At 32.6% G+C, this 14,269-nt stretch overlaps 1 long non-coding RNA gene across 1 annotated transcript; it reads right to left on the reverse strand.

Annotated features, from left to right (window-relative positions):
* Positions 1–616: 616 nt before the first annotated feature.
* Positions 617–13,750, reverse strand: LOC136795539 (uncharacterized). The gene is made up of 3 exons (XR_010843159.1): positions 13,615–13,750; positions 8,769–8,800; positions 617–815 (listed from the first exon to the last, which is right to left on the reverse strand). It is a non-coding gene; the product is annotated as an uncharacterized lncRNA (long non-coding RNA).
* Positions 13,751–14,269: the final 519 nt, after the last annotated feature.

Below are 14,269 nucleotides of genomic sequence, written 5' to 3' on the forward strand. Positions count from 1 at the left end.
TAAAATATATACAAACAGAAGAATAAACAAAATGAACATAATCAAACTATGTGTATGAAAAAACATATAAATAAAATAACATAGTCTATCTTCCATTTAAAAATTAAAATATGTTTATTACACTTTTAATTATCAGGGCATTGGGGAAGCTGTTGCGGTTTATATGCTATATTTGTACAATTTTGAAATTATTTTTAGCGATAAAGCCTATGATTTACTTTATATAACGCAACAAAATACAAATACTAGAAAAAAAAAAATCATTTATAAATTTATAATAATAAAGGTAAATTAACTCATACGATGCATGCATGAATCTGTCTTAACATAAGAATATAATATATAGAACGAGACACATAAGATTTATAACTAAAGTATATTTATAATTATTTATAGATAATTAAAAAAAATAAATAAATTATATAATGCGTTAAAGCGTGTTTCAAACAATGCCCAATTGATTTGGATTGCTGTTATGAATATACCAGTAAATAAATTAGTAAATAAATATATTACAATAAAAAACTAATGATTGAAAAAATGCTTTTAATAAAACTGGTTCATAAATTAAGGATAATAAACACTTTATTGAGTAAAGTTAAAAAGCGATGAGAAACAGTAGTGAAAAAAAGTGTGATACTGGCAAAGATGGTTGCATAGCCCCAAGCAGAAACATCCTAAAGAGCCTGTTCCTCTTTTTTCGTCTGCTCCCAGTTCCGGTGTACAATCTCACCAGAAGCCTTTTCTAGAGTCGGCCTTCTTTGAGGATACCCGCCCAACTCCGTTACCCACCATCAGAACTTGTAAGTCTAATCCTTAAAAAATATTTACCACAACTAAAACAAAACCAAATTTTTTCGAAACATACAATTTGTTTCGAATTTTTCTTCTAATTATCAATTTTATTCAAAATTCATTAACAAAAAATAATAATATAAATATTTTTTCCTGGCTTGTCCTATCATTTGGTAGAAGAAGGTTCTCCATTGAATTAATTTAGAAGGGAATAAACAATTGAACAAAGAGTTTACAGGAACGTTGTTATTAGGGAGGAGGTCATGTTCTCCAACATTTAAAAAACCTGAAAAGTTAGGAAACTTACAGAGATAGAGAACCAGATTCAAATTGCGAAGGTTGTAGTAAAACAAGATTCAAATAGATTCTTTTAGAAAGATCAGTTTTTCAATGTCAAAGAAAAGAGTAAATTTCGGATAATACTCTGGCAACCTCTGGGTACGCAGGCAAACCTAATCACATTTCTTAGAGATTGCCCTCCCCCAATATCTCGTTGCATTAACGCCCTATAGGTGGCTAACGAAGAGGATATAGCCATATATTTTATAGAGAGGATGGGGAGGGAGACCCGTGGGACCCAGGCAGTTAGATAATGACCTGACTCCCCGCTACCTGCGCGCCCCCATGCCGCCTCCATCACCAGATGCCATTTTGGAAGCCCGGTCTCAGCATACAGGAACCTATACCTGTAGTGGTACTTCCCCCATGTCTTAACTCTATTTACTAGTTTCTTAATTTTAAAAATTAAGATCTGAATAAAAATAATTCATGGCTTCGAATACATTATCCAGATGTTATGATCTAAAGGTACCTTTACACGTTTGTCAAACCCAGGCAAATTCGCGTAGTCGCAAGCGTGAAGATGGATTATTTGGATTGGCTGGTATAAATTGGCTTAAATTTGTGTTCGTCCTGTCGAGTGTAGATTTTTGGGCACTAAACAAAGGGCGCTTTGGCTACATCGACAAGTTGATGTTTAGTTGGCCTTATTTCAGAACTCCAATAGTTATTGAGTCCTCTGTGCTTTAATTAATTGAAGAATTTCCCCAACCTTTGGATTAAATAATTAACTCTTGTTTAAGATTGTATATCTTAAAATTCAATCGATTGGGTGTAAATACATTGTTTCAAATCTTGTTAATTAACTTTAGAAGCTGATTTTGGATGTAAAATAGCATAAATATATATCTCTAGGTAATTAAATTAAAAAGTTTCTGAAAAAAATGTCAAGAACGAAGGTTAAATGTAAAGTGAGGAGAAGATGGTTGGGGGTACGGTCAATGAAACACAAATAAGTATGATTAACTTATTTTAATGTGCCGACGTTTATTTGTGTTTCATTGACCGCACCCCCAACCATCTTCTCCTCATTTATCTTCCACGGTCAACTATCTCTCATAATTAATTGTTAAATGTAAAGGTTTTGTAGTACTGGTTGAATGAATGTTTATCATCTACCTACTACATCGCTGCTATTTACGTTTCCTTCTATTTCGCCTATCTTTGTTTTGTTCCTCTTTATAAAGAACATAGAGTAAATCAAATATAATAGCCAAAAATTCAAAAGAACAAAACAAGCGTGTGGATATCGACGTTTGTTGCTTCCTTTGTTTACCAAGCATTTGTACAAATCTTGGACTTGCGGCATGTGGTAAAAATGTAGATACAGTATTGAAGCTATGATATAAATCGCGATGGACGTTCTGGATAGTTCAGGAATTAATTTTACAAATCTTCCATTTGCCCTTATGGTCCATCTAAAGTGATCCTTGTATGATTATAAATAGTAATTCAACGCCTCCAGAAATATGCATTTTAATTTTTTAAGGCTGAATATCAATTAGAAAAAACAGAGCACCAATGCACCTCATCAATAATAATACATTTGCCTTAACATACCTTCCAGTAGCCATTCTATCTACTAACAGAATATTTCACCTCCAGTCTCCTTCCTTTTAGGTACTAACCTCTTCCGTGATTCCTTAATTGGCCTACTATCCTTTGATCCACGTTTAACACTAGCTTTTGACAATCCCTCCATTTTATATGTGAAGTATTGAACCTTCTTGCAACCAAATCCCCAAAGTTTAAGCCCTCTCCCTAATTCGCTATGTACTCCATCACCAAACAATACTATCTATTAACTGTTCTCCTCACAATGCTTTCTGCCTATAGCAATGATTTACTTTTAACTATTTCTCTTCAGACTCACTTATTTGATCTTAAATTCTGTTTTTGTGAAATTTGACTAAAACACTTTTGTTCTAAGAAGTCTCATTTTTCTATCTACTTTTCCCAACGAGTAACCAATTTTTTCATTCCAGAAATGAAAAATGAAGAATTTTTGGATGATATAAAGTAAAAAATCTGGCTTAGGCCTATAAATAATTTTCATACAAACAAGGTAGAAATTCATAAAAATTAGTTAAATTTGTTTCGAAACAGTTCTGGACATTCGTGTGCAAGGAAAAACAAATGAGTAGAAAATGACTTCAACCACAGACCAATTTTGTTTCCATTTTTTCAAAAGCTCATGCGCATTTTATGTTAGAACATAATTCAATTTTAATCTGAGTAAACAAAATGGAACAGTAAACGTTCTTGAAAAAACGGTTATTGGACTACTTCAAGAGCGCATCACAAGAAATTCATATTACTGAGGAAAAACTTTTCAACTGATTTGTCATTCAGTGCTTAATCTTCAAAACAGCCTACCATTGAAATATAAAAAAAATATTTCTACTCTCGTGTAAGAAAAAGTAGGGTATATAATTTGGTAAAATTCATACTAGAATAATTAACTTATCTTCAACTTTAGGCGAAATCGAGAGGGACGATGGAGATGTTTTCGACATATAGCTGTATCGAGGAAAAACAATTTTTGGTATGTGTAAGTGAAAGCAGTTGATGATACTTGAGATAAAATCGACACTAGATTAATTTTGTACCAACTGCCAACTTTCTAAATGATGAGACCTCACCTAATTGTGAGGAGGAAGAGTTTTCATTCAAAAGTCGACCCGATCAGGACGGAATCCATGCCGCTCCAATTTCGAGGTTGCTAAGGTATCTTAACTCTCTCTACATCACCTTTTAGGTACCAACAATGAAAATTTCATCAGAATAAGATTAATGAACGTTATGGTTCCATACAAATTTTACAATAGACACGGACCAAATTTATTCCTTATTGTTTAAAACAAAATATATATGAAAAAATTGACATTCTGAGAATACTTTTTTTTAATTTCCTGAATAAATTTAATGCTTTATGTATTATAATGTATTAATAACATTGTATTTTTATTTGAAGTTATCGACCTCTTGGCAATATAATTTTTAAAAAGTATAGGTCATATAACGAAACATTTGTTATACTATTTAGGTGAAGTAATTGAAGGAGATAAATTTTATGAGCTAATAGGATCTTTGGGATAAATTTGGAACTTCATTGGTGTTAATGTTATATTTAATATTAATTTGTAACTGTTTGTTAATAGAAGTAGTTTTTATCATTTAATTAAATTTGTATGTTTCGTTATAAGTGTGTTTATTTTAAAAGAAGCTGTATTTATTAGCTTGTATTGGAATGTCTATATGCTGGAATAACGGCCAGTAAGGATTACTTTTTCTATCTTCGATAAAGACTAAGCAAAAATAATATTTTCATGGACGATAATCGCTCATAGATGACCTACTTTGGAGCAAGACTTCCCCAGCAGGAAGAGACCAGCTGAGTCAATTGTGGCGCTGAGACAAAGCAACATCTGAGAATCTTTATCTGTTGCAATAACTGCAAGACATCTGCTGCAGCTGAGCACGAGCTGAACTGCAGAAGCTAAGGTCCAGGTGTTGCATCGCGGTATATGGAGCCATGGAAGTCGGATCGCAGGCACAATATTCAACTTTGTCTACCGGCCTTGAAGATGAAAATGAAATTATGTATAAATAGGATTCTCAACCACTAGGATTTTCGATTTTTATTTTTTTTTTGGTTAGTTTTATATTTTTAAAAATTATATTGCCTAAAGGTTAAAAACATATAATAAAAGTAAAATATTTTAATAAATTTATTTAATCTCTTCTAGGAAGTTTGGGAGATACTATGTCCCACTCTTCAGGATAATATAACTCACTGTTTGTTAACAATACAAATACAATAAATAAAAAAATATAATAAAATACTATAAAAAGAAAACTTATTTATAAAAAAAACTAGAAAGACACAAAAAATAAAAGAAAACTTTAAGTTCATTTCTCATATCTGAAATTGTATCAGCTAAAAATAATAATTAATTGAATCTCCCCTCCCCCCCCGGCTGTTATTGAACATTAAGAAGTTAATATATGTATATATAGTTGACCATCTTCTTATATATTAAGAATTTAACCTTCCTTTCAGAGACAAATCATTGATCAAGTAGTATTGTTTTGATATAAAAATTAAATTTTATTGTATTAATAATTTCAATATATCATGTAATTATAATATAATTTAAAAATATTCTTTTATTCATTAATTGTTTTCTCTATCTACTACCATAAAACCTGAATACTGCAAAAACCAAGGCTATTCTTATTGGTTCCAAGCGGCCCCTTAATTCCCTCCCTTATAATCCTCTACTTTCGACTCACTTCTATCCTACAATAAAAAACCTTGGAGTCATCTTCGACCAGCACCTTTCCTGGAATAATCACATTTCCCAAATCACACGTAAATCATCCTCAAACAATTCCTAAGATTCCGTAATTCCATTCCTCAGAACACCCGTCAGCTCCTAGTATTCTTTCTCGTCTTCCCCCACTTCGACTTCGGTTCCTTGGTCTATGGAGGGCTATCTGTAGAACTAGAGTTGAGACTGAAGAGACTCGTGAACTGCTTTGTAAGATTCATCTTTGGGTTTCCAAGGCGCTCTCTCTCTAGTCTCCCGTTGAAATGGCTCTACCCAACCTCCCGATGGTAATACCTCCTTGATGTTTTCCTATTCATATCTACTCACTCTTTGTTCATCCATCCATTCATTTAACACTAGATCCCAACCGATTGATTTATATATGCCCTCCTATAGATCCTCCTTCTTTAGCAAATCCTTCGTCATATGTGCTATCTCCTTCTGTAATTCTCTTCCAGTATGTGTCACATCTCTGAAATCGTCTTCTTGCGAATCTCCATTCGCCAATCCTCATCCATTCTTTCTTTTAAACAACTCCTATTCCTTCACTTATTGTATAACCAAACCTCGGTATCATTGTAATAAAATAAATAGGCATATATTGATTAACATTCTAAACAGTAGTTTAGCCAATATCCCAATGTAATTTCATTTTACTTACTGGAAACTTGTAAATGCTTGCCAGAAATAAATCTTGTATTTAGAACCATGTATTTATTCTTAGGGGGACATATGCCTCAGAATAAAATTATTTTTTCATTCAATTCATTCATAAATGAAACTCTAACATATTGTATAAAATTGTAGATGTACTGTTTTTAAAACAAACAGTGAATTATATTATGCTTAAGATCAGGACGCTATATCAACGAAAAGCCTAAGAAGAGAATAAATAAATGTATTAATAAGATTGTATTTTTATTTGAAGTTATCGACCTTTTGGCAATATAATGTTTAAAAAGTATAGGTCATATAACGAAACATTTTTTATACTATTTAGGTGAAGTAATTGAAGGAGATAAATTTTATGGGCTAATAGGATCTTTGGGATAAATTTGGAACTTCATTGGTGTTAATGCTATATTTAATATTAATTTGTAACTGTTTGTTAATAGAAGTAGTTTTTATCATTTAATTAAATTTGTATGTTTCGTTATAAGTGTGTTTATTTTAAAAGAAGCTGTATTTATTAGCTTGTATTGGAATGTCTATATGCTGGAATAACGGCCAGTAAGGATTACTTTTTCTAATAACATTACAATCTACGGATTAAAGTCAGTCGCCCAATCGCCTTTGTGTAATTGGTCACAAATCTTCACCAGACCTATTCTGCATGAATAGTTATTAGAGCACCGTATAGATGTGGGCCCACCAACGTATGAAAAATTGGAATTCGAAAAACAAAGTCTCTCTGACCTTTCAGGACCCATCGGAGTTCATCCAGCAGTAATTTATTTTTTGTATATTGATTTTGTATGTAAAACTATTTTGAAAAAATTTAATTGATTGTAATATAAAAGCTCGACTAACCAAAACATAGCCTTATAGCGATTATTTTTATAGAGAGGAACAGGGCCTAATTAGGTGATATAGACTATTTTCGATTTCCCGGTATCTATGCCTAGAACTCTGTAACTTCATAAAGTTAATAGTCCAAGAGCCCGATGGAAAAAGAAAATCAATTCTTTCACCTTAATTTTTTATTACTATAATGAAGACTATGTATAATTACTTGGCAAAATTGATGAGTCTGTCAGGTACAGTAAAGGATAATATAAAATGGCACCTGTTTGAAAAGGTTAAAAAAATTAATTGTTCATTCGGAACCCTATATCTTTAAAATTATTCTCAACACTAAAAAATCTAATAGAATACCATTTTAAAAAACATACGTTCTGTAGTTCCTGAGTTATAGTTTTTAAACAGTAACATTTCATAAAAAATCAGTAGTTAGTAAATTTATTTTGGGAAATCTATTTCTCAGGAACAATTCGACGTACAAATACCTATTAGCACTCAAATTAAAGCTGTCATAATTTATTTTATGTAGGTTATCTTCGTAGTAGTTTTCATAATTTTGACATATTAAATTCACAAAATGTTGGTTACTAGTTGTTGGGACAAAAGTTTTAATTTATGAAAAAATATAACTCATAAACCATCAGAAGTATAATGTAGTTTATGACACTTATCTTCAGAGGAGTAGTAGTTTTAATGCTATTTGCATATGATATGAATTTTGTACAAACAACTATAAATTAATTTATTTTAGCAAATATCATGAAAAATACTACTCCTACGAAGGCAAGTGTCATAAACTACATTGAAATGGTTTTTTTAACCTTTTAAAATACAAGCTATTTTTTATTTCCCTTCACTATATAGATATAGATATCATGATTTTTGACCAGCAATTATACATAGTTTTCATTAAAAGTAATTTAAAAAAGTAAAAAATTGGGTGAATAATTTTTTTTTTGCACCGGGCTCTTGTACTGTAATATATGTATATAAGTCAGTCAATCTAGCAGCTGTGACGAAGCCCTGTAGAGTGGGGCGAAACGTTAGTTTACAATAAATAGTTCCCTTTTACTGTTGATACCTTTATTGATCACCACCCAGACTATCCTCCTACAATGTACTATGGTCAACTATCTTCTTTCGCTTAGAACTTTAAACTCACAGGAAGGATGATGCATGGAACAGTGGCCCGGCTTGTAGGACTGTTGACCAGTTAAAAATCACACCGAACGCATCTAGGCACCCGAGATTTCCCAAATGCAGTAAATTTTGGATCAGCGCGGGTCCATTCGGCTTCAAGGATCAACAGAAAAAGAATCCTTTAAAGCAAAGATTGAAATGAAATAGGCCGTCCTTAGCCGAGGGAGTTGAGGCGTGGCGGACGGCCCCACGGATAAAAACTTAAAACTCTCTGGTTAATATAGGTTGGATACCTATAGGATAATCCTCTCCGCCCCTCACCCGTCGTATGTCAGAAATGACTAGGATGGGGTAAAACAAGGGAAAAAAAGGTTAAAACGAAATTTATAAAATGATGTATCTAAAAATGAAAATCATATTGTTCCTTTTTTTGAGTTGGGAGATATCCTCGCTTAAGAGACGATATGAAGTTTTGTTTGTGAGTTTTTCGTCTACTTAAAAAATAAATATAATTTAACTCTAAATCCTTATTCCTTGGTTCTGTTACTGTCCTGCTGAAACTGGTCCACATTGTCGAATGTAAAGCAATAAAACGTACAGTAATCATAGAAAATTCTTTGAACAAAATAAATAACTTACCTGTATTTCCAAAGCTGTCAATTTCTAATTTTCTGAAAAAAAATAAAAAATAGAAATAACAATAATAAAGAGATGGATGGTCAATTCCAAAGGTTCATTGTCTTAAATAGATAAAAAGTATAAATAAGATTTGCTTTATTTTAAGACAGAGATATGAAAAATAAATATTTTTATCTCTTGTCAGTTCCGGGGTGAAATTATCTTTTATAAAGTTTGGTTTACTATCATTAATTGATATTAATTAAGTTCATTACTATATAATATTATTTCTTTGTTTTTTTTTCTTACAATATATTGATGGGTAGTATACTTCATTCCTCATAGTTTGTAATGCCAATGTTCTTTTAAAATAAAAAATCTACGGAAGTTCATTTATTTATTCATTAATCACACAGATGAACTCAAATAAAGTCAATACTCAGTCACTACATTCATGTTTTAAAATGTAACGAAACAACGTTTCAGATAAAAACAAAACCCCACAACAAAGACACTGTTAAACAAAAAACTTTATTTCAAATAGGGGCTTTGAAAAAAAAAAAAAAAAAAAAAGAACGTGGAAGATGGAATTTCTACTTAAGAGTGTACAAAACAGGACTTAATACACTAGTTGATTAAGTTGCTGCTCAATTATTTTCGTTTGAATGTTGAGTGAAATCTCCAAATATAATTTCGGTTCTGATATCTAAACGTAGTCTTGAGATATGTTCATGTAGTAGGCAGGTTCATACGACAGTTATGCACCTCAAACATCATAAAACGAATAGGTTTGGTAATTTTTAGAAATCTCTTTCGGGAAGACCTCTTCATGAAGCCTGCTATTTATAGAAATGGTTCTACCGTTGGGTTACCTTAAGGAATTTTAATACAGTTGAACTAGCCAAATTCCGAGGATGTCTGTAGTAGTGTTATAATTAGTAGCAATACAAGAACGTCCGTGAGAATTGTATCTTGTATTCTATTGTGATTGTGAATGTACTTGGAAATCAAATATGATGAGAAGGGGACTGTGGATACTTTAGCCCACTTTTTGGAAATTTTAAATTCAGGAATCAGTATGTCTGTGTATTAATTTTCTTTCTGTATCTCAGGAACTATGACGCAATGAGGGTTCATATTTTACGAAAAGTTTCTAATAATTGTTTTCTTGCTGAATGAATGAAAAATAAAATATAATTTTGGATTCTGTAGAATATAATGAACTCGAGCAGTGACATCACGCCCTGACTTATCCTTCCAGACTGTACCGCGTCTCACCGCCACGAGTGCACCTTGACATACGTGAAGATTGGGCGAGGGTGACAGGTGGTGGTGACCATAGGTTGCCTTGGTTGCAGTTACTTATTGATAAATTTTGTAGAGAGATGCGAAGATCGTTCCTACCCGCATCTTATCTTCTAATTTAGCTGATATGCCCACTTTTTGTTTTCCACTTTTGGAGATGAGTTCATCCCCTAAACGAAGCAACGTAGTCACCGTTGCAGGTGCAGTGAGGGCCCACTGAATTGGACGCATTTTGCGTGATCATAATAATTTTTGTTTGTCCAAATTCCTGATATATGGAACGCTGTCACACTGAACTAAGTTGAGAGAACCAAAATAACCTTCCGGAGTTTTATAATGTATAGTTTGCATGTTATGCGTATATGTTGTAACATTAAAAAAAATTGTCTGATTAGATTTGCATAAGTATGCTGTTGGGTTAGGTTGCTATCCAATGAAGTTGGCAAACAAAACTTTGTTGTTTTTGAATAAAGTTTTTCCCCTTGATTAATTAATTCCAAAGAAAACAATAACTACTTAAAGAAATTTAGTGTTCAAAATAAATCAAGAAGGTAGAAAAAATCTATTTTTTTCATTTTTATTAAATGAAGAACACGTCACCATCAATATTGAAATTATATTTTATACTATACATAATTCTTGTTATAACGCACTCTTTTTTTAGTTCACAGTTATGAAAATCAGCTGTTTGGCATGCGATTATTTTTTCAGTATCTTCGTTTAATTTATACCGGCATTTCTTTCATGTGTGGAATTAATGAAGGAATTCTCTGCAAGCCACTTCAAAATATAAAATTCTAGTCATACTTCATGGACTGTTAAACATCTTGATTGAAGAGATTATTTATGAGATGGATATATGAGGTCATCTAAAGAAGGTTTATACAATAACGAAGGTGTACAAAGGGATTCAAAGGAACGGGATGCCCGTTGAAGAGGCCAGGATCGACCCCCGATATGGAACCAAAAGTAAGTAAACAAATACAAATTTATTGAAATTATGGACGAGTTCTTTGGATGTTAACTGTAACATCTTGTAACATCAACTTGTTATGATGCCTAGTTACTCTTCAGCATAATTAATATTTTGTGTCTTATTGATGATCGATTTTTTATGTTGAGAAAGACATATCTTTATCTCATTGATAATTGATATTCCAAAGAATAGCTTACCCACAACGTTATCCTGTCCTTTACTACTAACCAATCCCTAATGAGTAAAAAGGTTTGCAAAACTTGTACATCGGTGTAAAGTTTTAGCATGGAGGAAAGAGTAAACTGCTAGGGCAAATGAGAGGGGATTTACTATGGCTGAAGTGAGAGGCACCTAGGACGCTATACTCAATACTACGAGTCATAATCCGACCATTTTACTTTATTTTTATCGTTTTAGGAAGCGGTAAGGAAAGGTGTGTGAGTGGACATTTATCAATTAATTTTTCATTAACTGTTCTGAGAAAACATTAATTGAAAAATTTAACAACCTAAGGAATATTTAGTTTATTCAATTTTATATTCAGTATCTATTTTTTATAAAAGAAACTATATTTTGGGATCAAATATCAGTTTGAATACAACAGCAAGAATGTTTCGAGGATAGCTTTATGCATTTTCCTGAGAGCAAAATTTTTGGAAATAGAATTTTCTACAATTTATAGTCAGTTCACATATATAATAAAATGAACAATTTCGTAGGAAAGCACATGGATGAGGGAAATCCCTGATTAAGTCCATGTAAACCAGAACTACTTGGTCGTGGAAAGACCCCCTCCCTGTTTGGCTTCACTTTTGCTTAGAGAGTAGGGTTATGCCAACCTTTGAATTTTAGGAGCAGGTTGAAGTAGACACAGTAGAGTAGTAGCTGGAGACAGTATGAATTGCATTATAAGAACGCTAGTTAGGAGCAGGTTGAAGTAGACACAGTAGAGTAGTAGTTAGACATAGTATGAATTGCATTGTAAGAGCGCTAATTAGGAGCAGGTTGAGTGCATTATATCAGCGCAACGTAGGAACAGGTTGAAGTGCATTATAACAGTGCAAAGACATATTTCCCGTTTATCTAAAACGATTTTTAGAATTCAATTAAATAGGACATTTTAACTTTCCATAATCTTCTGTACCAGTGAAGATTTGATTCTAAAGCGGTGGAGAGAGGGAGTTCTAAAGTAGTACATAAGTTAATCCTTTGCGAGTATATTTTTGCAGTTAGTACATATTTCAAATATTCCTATAAGTTCCTATAAGTCCATTCTTCTTTCTTTTCCTCCTCGATGTTTTTCGGCCGTGGAGGTGCCTCCAGCAACTTCGACCAGAGTTGTTCGTCTTTCTTTTTCAAACCTTGAATTGAGAAGATGTTGAGAGAGTGTATTTATAAGCTCATCTGCTAGGCGTCATAAGGCTAAACCACACCCTTGTCCAGCCTGGTCCATTTTACATCGGCAAATATTTGCTTCCACTTGTTCAATTCCGATTTGGCCAGTGCGGCCTCAACTTTATTTGTTGAGCCCTTTTAAAAAGAAAATTTCAGCCTGCATTTCATTTTTGATTCAGCCCGCATTGAGTTGATGGAATATTTCGTTTTCCATACTTCTCCCTTTTCCGTTATTGTAAAAACATATTATACTGCAGTGGTCATACTATTAGAAGAAAAATAGAAAAACAGAAAAAAAAATGCTAGTGGACTAAAATAACCAGGCTAATCCTTACCAGGGTAATAAGCGAAATGATAAGAGAGCCAAAAGATACAAAGAGTTGGTGCCGGCCCCAATCCTGCCCAGTGCCACTCTGAGCTAACTAGGAGCGATGAATTATTGGAGGTTTCCCAACTGCCTCCTGGAATACCTTTTATTTTCATTCTCAAGCCGCTTATTTATAAATTTTTGGATTTAAAATAGAGTTGCGAATTCATGGTATTCCTATTTCAGTATTACGCCATATGTTTTTTTAAATTAAATATACGAATTTTTTAACAAATTGTTGATATATCAGCGAAGTTATTTTTTACCCCATTGCGGTGAAGCCAAAAGGAGCGTAATGTCTTTAGGAGCGTCACATAATCTCATTTTAAGGGCAGTGTTTTGAGCGAATTCCTAAACTGATTTTCAAGTTCTATTTCTCAAGCTACTTCGTAATATCACGGAAGTGTTTCCAAACAAATTGAGCTGAAAATATTTTATTATAAGTGGCAACCTTCTTAAAAGATGCTAGCTCTACTGGTGGCGGTACCAGATATCAGATAAAGACAGCACCTATAACCGTACAGTAACCTACCACTACAACACCCTGACGGTTGATTACTATAAATTATGTTGATTCGTGGCTGCTGAACATGAACATAGATAATCTTAGCCATGGCTTTGATATTAATAATGACATTTAATTTTTGAGGAGCCTATTAACGATTACAAAGTGATTTAAGGTTAAGATATTGTATATGTTGGTAGAGATACAGCTATTCTGATATCTAGCAATTGAATATTTCATATTAAGGTCACATAACATTCAATTTACTATTACGAAGTTAAGTCAATTAGTTATAACATTTTATTGTAATCAAACTTACAAGTACATAATTTTTCGATATAGTCACCTTGCTTTTCAACGCATTTGGTCCATCGTTGTACATCTTCACGTACAGGTTTTCGAAGAAAAGGTTTTCGGTTGAGCTGCGGGCCAGGAATACACCGCTTTTTTCATTGCTTCGTCCGAGGTAAATCGACGGAAGTTGAATAATGATTTGCATACTGCATAATTTTAAACAGAAAAATAGATAAATAGACCAATTTCACTTGTTCGAACATAACCTAACTGCACACTGTTTACATTTCTGAACTGACAGGTGTTATAGGAGAAATACGGCTACTTTAGAGATTCAAAGTTGCTTGTGATATAACTGAAATAGCGAGACGATAAGTATCGACACCTTAATAGCATTCATCCAAATTTCAGTCAAAGGTAACCAATTTAAACAATAAAATACCAATACATGAAACACTAAAAACGTTGATAATTGATAATGTATAAAAAATAAACTCGACTAAGGAAATTACCTTATCTTATACTCCTATTTCATTTAAGATCCGGGATGTTATTGCATCTCTCCTTAACCATATTACGGGATTGTTAGTGATCTATAAAAAATAATCTGGATTATCTCTCTAGGAAGTATGGTGAGTCAATTCATTTAAAATTTTTTGAGGTTAATGACTTCCATTTTT

Source organism: Halyomorpha halys, unplaced genomic scaffold (genome assembly GCF_000696795.3).
Source record: "Halyomorpha halys isolate HHAL.00 unplaced genomic scaffold, Hhal_1.1 Scaffold533.1, whole genome shotgun sequence".
NCBI classification, from domain to species: domain Eukaryota; kingdom Metazoa; phylum Arthropoda; class Insecta; order Hemiptera; family Pentatomidae; genus Halyomorpha; species Halyomorpha halys.